The 10704-nt window shown below is 51.6% G+C and overlaps 1 long non-coding RNA gene across 1 annotated transcript; it reads right to left on the bottom strand.

Annotated features, from left to right (window-relative positions):
• Positions 1 to 1667: 1667 nt before the first annotated feature.
• LOC133440827 (uncharacterized) lies at positions 1668 to 10496 on the bottom strand. The gene is made up of 2 exons (XR_009782367.1): positions 10299 to 10496; positions 1668 to 1955 (listed from the first exon to the last, which is right to left on the bottom strand). It is a non-coding gene; the product is annotated as an uncharacterized LOC133440827 (long non-coding RNA).
• Between the last annotated feature and the right edge of the window lie 208 nt (positions 10497 to 10704).

The raw sequence follows: 10704 nt of genomic DNA, 5'->3' as shown, positions 1-10704 counted from the left end.
CTCTTATGTATTTGTAGCCAACTTAGTCATTTTGATAGTAGGCTAATATAACTAATATAGATACATACAGCATGTGTTGTCTTCATTCTAAGGCTTATAAAAGACTTTACATTTTTTGCGGCCCCAGACATATTTGTTTTTTGTTTTTTTGGTCCAATATGGCTCTAAAACATTTTGGGTTGCCGACCCCTGATCTGGAGGGTTCTGAGAATGGGAAAAGATAAGCTTGTACTGATCCAGTGTCGACTCACTTCTGACACCGACACAATGAATTGAAACATATTGATGTAGATGTTCAGCTTCGGCGGGGCTCGGCACACATGGTGGATAATTCCAGGACCCTTCCAGTGGAAGTCTGCTGGGATCCGTGGTCCCGTATCCCGCAAAGTAGTGAGGTTAGAACCCCAATCGGTAGGAGGCCACGTGACAGTGGTTTGGACAGGTTTGATCAGAATGAATGGAAAGTAACATCAGTTAACATCGTAGGTTAGCGTAAGCTAAGTCACCAAGCTAACTTTGATTGACAAAAGTTGGGTGTGTCAGCCAGCTTCCAGGCCTGTTCAGCAGAGGTGTGTAGTAACGAGTTACATTTACTCCGTTACATTTACTTGAGTGAATTTTGGGAAATGTTGTACTTTTAGGAGTAGTTTTGAATCACTATACTTTTTACTTTTACTTGAGTAGATTTGTGAAGAAGAAACTGTTCCTCTTACTCCGCTACATTAGGCTACGTTGAGCTGTTACTTTTCTTTTATCCCTTTTATCTGCGTACGCGTCAATCTCATGACATCACTGGTGATTCTTTGGGAAAAATGTTTGTTTTTGCATGTTTTGTCACATTTACACAGACTCAAACACACACAGAGTTTCTATGAGTTCATGGGCTTGTTCTAGTTCTGCCTGGTTAAAAAAGAAAAGTACAAAGGCTGGAAATTTTGTGCTACTTGTGCTTAATTTATTTTTTTATTCTGTTAATTTATTTATTTTATTATTTATTAAAGTAATTGAATTTACTTTAAGCTTATTTTAATTTAAGGTATTTTTTATTAATTTTAATTTATTTTTATTATTTTATTGATTTAATTTTCCTGAAGATGATTATTTTGTACTTTTGTCTGTTTGAATGGTTGTGTTAAAAAAATAAATCAGACGTTACTCAACAGTTACTCTGTACTTGAGTAGTTTTTTCACCAAGTACTTTTTTACTTTTACTCAAGTAATTATTTGGATGACTACTTTTTACTTCTACTTGAGTCATATTATTCTGAAGTAACAGTACTTTTACTTGAGTACAATTTTTGGCTCCTCTACCCACCTCTGCTGTTCAGTCAGGTCCATTTGCAACATCCCACATGGAAAGAACCTATATGCTGCATATATGTTTGTAATATAGGGCCGCATATAAAAAATTGGCCCCTTTCCTATATGTATATGTACATATATGTACATATATGGTAGATATATGTACATATATGTACATATACATATAGGAAAGGGGCCAATTTTTTATATGCGGCCCTATATTACAAACATATATGCAGCATATAGGTTCTTATATAGGTACCTATATGCTACATACACATATATGTTACATACCTATATCATCTATAAAATAGGTTAAATAGGCAATAGGTGTACATTAATAAAATCCAATAAAAACCCAAATGTAGAACTTAAACACTTTATTTAAAAATTATTTTAAAGTGCAACATTAGCTTAAGTGGCAATAAACAAAAAACAAAAAAGTGCAACATTAGCTTTCAAATAAACAGAAACAAAAAAGTGCATGCTTTCAAGTGGCTATAAACAGAAACAAAAATCAAATACAATGAAAAATAAAAAGATAGCCAAATATTATTATTTTTTGTGTGCTCTTCGGAGCTCTGTCAGCTTTTGGTTGATGGCTGCCCCAAGTTGGCCGCTGGACACTCCCGGCCACTTCTTCATTGTAGCCTCTACAGAGAAGACAAAAATAATTAGACTAAGTCTACACTCTACTTTTTAAGAGGCAGACAGCTTCTTAAACGAAAATTATGCCCGAAACGACCGTATTTACAGCTTGGCAAATGATTTTAAACTCGGAGGTATCAATCGAGTTCCTTCGGAAGCGTTGCGTAGATTTAATATATTTCCCTTTTTTTTTAAACATATGGATGAACTGAAACATCACTGTCTTATTTAATGCACTGTCTTATTTAATGCATTTCAACAGCAAAAATGAAATAAACTGCACCTGTGATAATATTGTAACGGCCAGCTTGTGTTTCACCCGGGGGTGTTAGAGTGTGACACGACCGGATGGGGGGGGTGTGGGCCGTTGAGTGCACGTTAAGAGTGGTTTGAGTTCTTGTGCTTCTCTTCCGATGCTTGTGACTCGAAGTGTTAATAAACCAAGCTAAACGTTGGAATACGTCTCTGCCTCCGATTCCTTGGATTACTACACTGGTGTCAGAAGTGGGATCACGGTTGACGACGGAGGACTCGTCTGTGGGAGACGTACGTTTTGTTGTTTTGGTTTAGCTTCAGTTTTAGCATAGCTGGGTGAACCGCGCTCGGTATGAGCGTCGCGGGTGGATTAAAAGACGTGAAGATGGAACCGCGGGATGAACTGCAGACAGGAGTGGGCTTGCCACGGCTGGAGGTGGGCCCTGGGCTGATGGGTGCCCGTTTTCGCGGGTCACCGCTCCGCGCAATGGACAGTGCGCGGCCGCCGGGACCCGCCATTTCGTCGGCGTCTGACGGTAACCATGACAACTCGCGGGCGCTGGGCTCCGCCATTTTCCCGGCGTCTAGCGGTAGCCATGGCAACGCTCCGCCACCTTCGGCCAGCAGTGTGAAGACACCCAAGTATTCTGGCGGCTCTGACTGGGAGGCTTATCATGCACAGTTTGAACTGTTGGCTGATGCCAGGAGGTGGACTGCTGAGGACAAGGCACTGCAGCTGGCTACTGACCTGTTTGTCGGGGCCATAAATCCACCTGACCTGCGCATACAAGTACAGCTTCAACACCCGAAGTCCCTGCAGGAAGCGTTGGAGGCGGCCATCGAGCGGGAGAGCCTGTGGAGCGCGGCGGCCGGCGGAGGACAGGAGGCGGGCTCCCATGCAGTGAGGTCGGTGTCGGAATGCCCTGCCAAGGAGGAGGTGCCAGCCTGGGCGACGGAGATAACTGAGCTGCTGCGGGCGGTGACTCTGCAGGCGCCACGTGGGCCACGCTCCGGTCCACAGGTCTGCTGGGGGTGTGGCCAGCCTGGCCACATCAGGAGGGACTGCCCTGCTGCTCGCCGGGGGAGGGGAAACGCCTCAGGGTCCGCATAAACGGGGATATGCGGACCCCTACCTCCACCGCTACCCCAACGCTGCCAGTCCGGGCCTGCAGCCCGGCGGGGGAAGTACAACAGCACAGCCAGGGGGAGGAGGCTCCACTCCCCCCAGAAGTAGATGACAGCACGCCGCCGCCTTCACAGTTTCGTCTGCCAGCCGGAGGAGCCCAACGGCGCAGCGAGGGGGAGGAGGCTCCACCCCCTCCAGAAGTAGATGACAGCGGTGCTCCACCTGTCGTGGTGGGGTGGATCCGGGGGAGCTCTGGTGCCAGGAGCTCCTGTCACGTCGCTGTCTCCGTCCAGGGGGTGCCTACTGCGGGCCTGGTGGACACCGGGTCGTCGGTGACGTTGGTGAGACCTGACGTTCTGCCCAGCGGGACACCTCTACAGCCTACAGCGGTGCAGCTCCGCACAGCCACGGGCCAGCTGGCTCCCATGATGGGGAAAGGGCTGCTGTGGTTGTGTGTGGGGGGCAGGAATATTCGCCATCTGGTGTGGGTGGCGGACGTGCAGGACCGCTGCATCCTGGGGCTGGACTTCCTCCAAGATACTGGTTGCCTGCTGGACATGGGGAGGGGTACGCTTAGCTTTCCAGGGGGTCCCACGGTTACTATGGGTCCTCCAGCCGGCGGCCCACCACTCACCGGCCGATCTGTCCAGTCACTGGGGGTGCCTGTTGCTGCTCCCGCCTTTCCCCGCCCTGTTCCCCTTGTGCCCATGTATAGTCCTCAGTTTACCGGCCCAGTGGACATTCCCCTTGCATCCCCTGTCCCCATGCCCCCCTTCACGTGGCCTTGTTTCCCCCCCTACCCTGCCCCTTCTCCCCCAACAACGAGAGGAACTGTGATGTTTCTCGATGCCCACTGCCAGCAGCTGTCCCCGCTGGCCCCTGAGTTTACCCCGTCGTCTGCGCCTCTCCCCAGTCCCGACAGCATGCACGCCCCTCCCCTACGGCTGCAGGGAGGGGGAGACGGAGGAGAGCTGTCCCTGGGGGGAGGAGTGTGGAGGGAGGAGTATGGAGATCTGGAGAAGCAACAGCAAGAACAACTGAGACTGTTACTAGCGGAATACCGGGGCAGTTTTGCGGCGACTGAGAGTGAGGTGGGGAGGACGCACATGGCGCAGCATGTGATAGACACTGGACATGAGCGGCCCATCAAGTGCCGCCCGCGCCGCCTCCCTCTTGCTCGTCATCAGGCCAGTGACAAGGCCGTGGGGGACATGCTGCAGTCAGACTTTATTGAGCCGTCCGACAGCCCTTGGGCGGCGCCAGTGGTCATGGTCGCAAAGAAGAATGGAGACTGGCGGTTCTGTGTGGATTACAGGCGGCTCAATGATGTGACCACTAAGGACTCGTATCCTCTCCCCCGCATCGACGAGTGCTTGGATCTAGTGTCGGGGTCCTCGTGGTTCTCCACGCTAGACCTGAAGAGCGGCTACTACCAGGTTCCCCTGTCTCCTGAATCCCGCCCGAAGTCTGCCTTCTGCACCGGTCGGGGTCTGTGGCAGTTCAAGGTACTCCCCTTTGGACTATGCAATGCACCTGCCACTTTCGCTCGGCTGATGGACAAAGTACTGGCTGATATCCCCCGCCAGGAGTGCCTGGTGTACCTGGATGACATTCTGGTGCACGGGCGCTCCTTCGAGGGAGCTCTGGAGTCGCTGAAGCGGGTCCTGGGGAAGTTACAGGAGGCGGGTCTGACACTGCATCCGGAGAAGTGCCGCTTTATGCGGAGGAAGGTCACGTTCCTGGGGCACGAGTTGGGCGCGGAGGGGATCGGCACCATGGACGAGAAGGTGCGGGCTGTGAAGGACTGGCCAACCCCCCGCGACCAGGGTCAGCTAAAAGGATTCATAGGTTTGGCCTCGTACTACAGGAGACACGTCAAGTCTTTCGCCACCATCGCAGCGCCTCTGTACCGGCTGCTGCAGAAGGACAGGGACTATGTGTGGTCTGAGGCGTGCGAGGAGGCGTTTGTCAGACTGAAGCGAGCATTGTGCGAGGCTCCGGTTCTCGCCCCGCCTGACCCCACCCTGCCCTTCATACTCGACACGGACGCCAGCAGTGTGGGGGTGGGGGGTGTTCTGTCACAGCCCTGGCCGGGAGGTGAGAGAGTGGTGGCGTATTTCAGTCAGAAGCTCAAGAAATCTGAACGGAATTACTGTGTCACCCGCCGTGAGCTCCTGGCAGTGGTGCTTTCTGTCAGGCATTTCAGGTACTACCTGGGAGGCCTCCCCTTCACTATAAGGACTGACCACTCGGCTCTCCAGTGGTTATTGACTTTTCGTGAGCCGGAGGGGCAGGTCGCCAGGTGGTTGGAGGTACTACAGGAATACGACTTCAAGATGGAGCACCGACCTGGGGCTCGCCACTCCAACGCGGACGCCCTCTCACGTCGGCCGTGTGCAGCAGACGGGTGCCGCTACTGCGACCGGAGAGAAGCCCGGGAGCTGGTACTGCGGACAGATGGCGGGGAGTGTGCAGCCGTCAGGCGGCTAACGGAGGCCGTCTGCAGGGAGTTACAGACTGTGACTGATGCTGAGTGGAGTGACGAGCAAGAGAGGGATCCGGACCTCCAGCCCGTCTTGCAATGGGTGGAGGCCCAGCAACGCCCGCCCTGGGAGGAGATAGCACCCTCCTCCAAGGCAACTCAGGGACTATGGACTATGTTTGACTCGCTGCGGCTGTCCCGAGGCGTGCTGCAGCGGGCGTTCAAGGCAGCAGCTACCGGGGAGGAGCAGTGGCAGGTCGTGGTCCCGAGCGGCCTGCAGGAGACAGTGCTGAGGGCCATGCATGGAGCGGGCGGCTCTGGACACTTCGGCGTCAACAAGACACTCCGCCGACTTCGACAGAGCTTCTACTGGGGGCGGCAGAAGAGGGACGTTGTTGACTTCTGCCGCCGCTGTGACCTCTGTGTTGCCCGCAAAGGCCCCACAGGGCGCTCGCATGCGCCACTCCAGCAGTTCCCAGTGGGGTGCCCTATGGAAAGGGTGGGCATAGACATTACAGGGCCGTACCCACGCTCAGATGACGGGAACTGTTACGTCCTCTCCGCCATGGATTATTTCACCAAGTGGCCGGAAGCATATGCCATCCCAAACCAGGAGGCCGAAACGATTGCAGATGCCCTGGTGGGGGGCATGATAAGCCGGCTAGGGGTGATGGAATCCATTCACAGTGACAGAGGAACAAACTTTGAGTCTCGGGTGTTCGCTGCCGTGTGTGAGCGCCTGGGCATACACAAGACCCGCACCACTCCGCTGCACCCTCAGAGTGACGGGTTGGTGGAGAGATTCCACCGGAACATGGGAGATCAGCTGGCCATCGTCACCTCTCAGCACCAGAAGGACTGGGACAGGCACCTGCCCCTGGTGCTTATGGCCTGCCGCTCTGCTGTACAGGAGTCTACAGAGTGCACGCCAGCTCTCCTCATGCTGGGAAGAGAGCTACGCACCCCGGTAGAGCTGGTCTTTGGACGGCCGCCCGACGCCCCGGCTGTCCCTGCAGGGCCGGAGTACGCCAGGAAGCTGCAAGACCGCCTGGATTCAGCTCACAGCTTTGCTCGGAGGCAGCTGTTGGAGGCCGGAGTGAAACAGAAACGCTACTACGATGTGAAGTCTCGGGGACGGGACTTCAAGCCAGACGAGTCGGTCTGGGTCTTCAACCCCATAAGGAAGAAGGGGCGCAGCCCCAAGCTGGACAGCAAATGGACTGGACCCTGCAAGGTCCTTGAGAGACTCGGAGAGGTTGTGTACCGTGTTCAGATGCCTCCTCGGGGGAGGAAGGTGGCCCTCCACAGAGACAGACTGGCCCCTTACAGGGGGGGTCCTCCTTCCCCCGACACGGACGCACCGGCGACCTCTTCACCTTTGCCGGACGTTCCCCCCTCCCCCAGCCCCCCAGACACACCACAGGGGGACCTCGTGCCTGGGTCCCCTGCCCCTTTGCCTTTCCCCACTGCCCCTTCCCCGGGGACTGGCCCACCGCCCCTGGCCACTGTTCCCTTACCCCCGACCCCCACAGGGTCTCGCCGGAGGAGGCGGACAAGGCCTCCGGCGCGGTTGAGAGACTATGTGATGTCCCTTGGGACGCAGGACTGTTGACATGGACAGTGATTAAACGTTGGAAAAAAAAAAAAAAAAAAAAAAAAGAAAAAAAAAAAAAAAAAAAAAGATTGTAAACTTGTATGTTTGCTGGGTTGTGGGGTTTGCTCTATTTCTATGCCATGTTGCTTGGGCTGTGTTTTTTTGGTACCTTCCTGTTCGGTCCTCGAGGACGAGGACTTTTTGTAAGGGGGGGGTAGTGTAACGGCCAGCTTGTGTTTCACCCGGGGGTGTTAGAGTGTGACACGACCGGATGGGGGGGGTGTGGGCCGTTGAGTGCACGTTAAGAGTGGTTTGAGTTCTTGTGCTTCTCTTCCGATGCTTGTGACTCGAAGTGTTAATAAACCAAGCTAAACGTTGGAATACGTCTCTGCCTCCGATTCCTTGGATTACTACAATATTATCACAGTGAGTGAATACTCTTAAATAATTTTAATAACAGAAATGAGTGAATACTCTTACAAATGATTTAAATAATCAGAAATGCGTACAAACTGTGTGAAATGTACTGTAGTATGAGTCAGCTTAGCTGCACTAGCTGCAGTGTCAGCATTTTCTCATCAGAAGTAAAGGCACTAGCCGTTAGCATCCCGCTAGCGCTTTTAGCGATCTTTTATAAGACGTTCTAGGTCAATTACCATGATACAATCTGTACCACAGTAGTTTAAAACATTAGACATAAATGTCTTAACTCCGATTGGTTTTAGGAAAAGTATCTTAGGTATCTTAGGAGGTAAGTAACATTACCTCGAACGGCGTCACATTACTTCTGGACTAACGGTACACAAATTGGCCTACAGGGACCATCAAAAGGCATACTCCGAGGCCCTCAGAAAGACACGGACTGATTTCTACTCCAACATCATCAATAACAACCCTGGCAACTCAAAACAGCTCTTTTCAACCATAGACCACTTCCTAAAACCACAAACCCCCTCAAACAGAGCAGCCACAACTGAACAGTGTGACAAATTCCTAACGTTTTTCAGAGCAAAAGTTGACAATATTCGTTCCTCCCTTTCCGCCCCGCCTACTTCTTCTGCCCCAACAGCCAGCCCACAGCCTGGGCCTTCCCAGCCTCTATGCTGCTTTTCTCCCACCACGCAGCAAGAGGTTGAAGACACCATCGGCCGCATGAAGCCCTCCACCTGTTCCCTGGACCCACTTCCCACATCCCTGGTCAAACTGCACATCAAAGCCATAAGCCCCCTGATCACAGAAGCAATTAACCTCTCCCTTCAGTCCGGCCACGTTCCCCCAGCTCTGAAAACGGCCATCATCACCCCACTTCTCAAAAAACCCACCCTAGACCCAGAACTTCATGCCAACTACAGACCCATCTCCAACCTCCCGTTCCTCTCCAAGGTCCTGGAGAAAGTAGTTGCCACTCAACTACAACATCACCTGAACGGCAATAACCTGGCTGAAAAATTCCAGTCTGGTTTCCGCTCCGCCCACAGTACTGAAACAGCACTGGTCAGGGTCACCAATGACCTTCTAATGGCAGCTGATGGCGGCTCCCCCTCCCTCCTCATCCTCCTGGATCTCACAGCCGCATTTGACACCGTCGACCACTCCATCCTGCTACACCGCCTCCACTCCACCATTGGACTCCGCAATACCGCCCTGGACTGGTTCAGATCATACCTCACAGAAAGAACCGAGTGCATCTCCTTGGGAGGCGTTAAATCCCAAACCCAGCCCATCACCTGCGGTGTCCCTCAAGGATCTGTACTCGGCCCCACCCTCTTCACCCTGTACATGCTCCCCCTCGGCAGTGTCATCAGCAGGCACGGCTTGGCCTTCCACTGCTATGCTGATGACACACAGCTTTACTTAAAACTGGACCCATCTTCTGCACAGTCAACTTCATCCACACTCACCATCTGCCTGGAGGAGATCAAGGCGTGGATGAAACAACACTTTTTACAGATCAACAGCAGCAAAACAGAAGCCATGCTCATCGGCACCCCACACCAGGTCAAGTCATCTCCCATCACATGCATCACCTTTTCTGGCCAGGATATCCCTCTGTCATCCGTCATCACCAACCTGGGTGTCAGAATGGACCCCCACCTCAACTATGAGGCCCACATCAATCACCTCCGTCAAACTTCCTTCTTCCACCTCAAAAACATCGCCAAACTCCGCCCCATACTGTCCCCGAAAGATGCAGAAAAACTGGTCCACGCCTTCGTCTCCTCCAGGCTAGACTACTGCAATGCACTTCTCATCGGGATCCCAAGCAAGAGCCTTCAAAAGCTCCAATACATACAGAACAGTGCTGCTAGGATCCTGATGAGAGTGCGCAAATATGACCACATCACTCCCATCCTCCACTCACTGCACTGGCTCCCCATCTCCTCCCGGACTGAATTCAAGATCTCCCTACTCACCTACCAATGCATCCACGGCAACGCTCCCCCTTACCTCAAGGAGCTGATTCATCCTCAGCCCCCCACCCGCACCCGCTCAGCAAACAACCACCTCCTCAAACCCACCAAAACCAAGCTAGTCACTATGGGTGACCGGGCCTTCTGCTCCGTTGCCCCTAAACTGTGGAACACCCTCCCCACCCACCTGAGAGAACCACAGACAGTTGACACTTTCAAGAGAGGACTCAAAACTCACCTTTTTAACAAAGCATATGCCAGCTTTGATAAATGATTTTTTTTTTTTTTTTTTTTTTTTTTTTTTTTTTTTTTTTTTTTTTGTAAGCACTTTGAGATTTCCAAATGGAAAGTGCATTATAAATTTAATTCATTATTATTATTATTATTATCTAAAACAAGGGCGTCGTGCCGTTAGCACGAGGCTAATCGACAAGCTAACGAGGTTGAGCCTAAAGCGGCCAGTGGTTATGAACAGCTTACCGGAGTTCACAATGAGAGGGCCCACAGACAGGAACGCTCCTCCGTTAGCTTCTCACACACACAGGATTAAATACAGTTCTTTAGTTTGTTCACAGCTTTTCAGGTCGACATCTTAACCGGGACTGGGAAAAACGTGACCCGAGACACATATAAAGCAAGTGCGCCACTCTGTGGTGGGGCGTGGTATTACACCTCTAAATCACATAAACAGGTTTAGTAACCACTCTTTTCATGTGGGTTACATATGGATAAAGAAACTATATAGGAGACCTATATGGCTTGTATAATGAACATATATGACATATGAGGGTATAAACAAGCTATATAGGAGACATATATGGCTTGTATAATGAACATATATGACCTATATGAGGGTATAAACAAGCTATATAGGAGACCTATATGC

The sequence above is a fragment of the Cololabis saira genome, chromosome 3 (assembly GCF_033807715.1).
Source record: "Cololabis saira isolate AMF1-May2022 chromosome 3, fColSai1.1, whole genome shotgun sequence".
NCBI classification, from domain to species: domain Eukaryota; kingdom Metazoa; phylum Chordata; class Actinopteri; order Beloniformes; family Belonidae; genus Cololabis; species Cololabis saira.
Note: the sequence above shows the minus strand (reverse complement) of the source record. Positions and strands in the feature narration are given on the sequence as shown.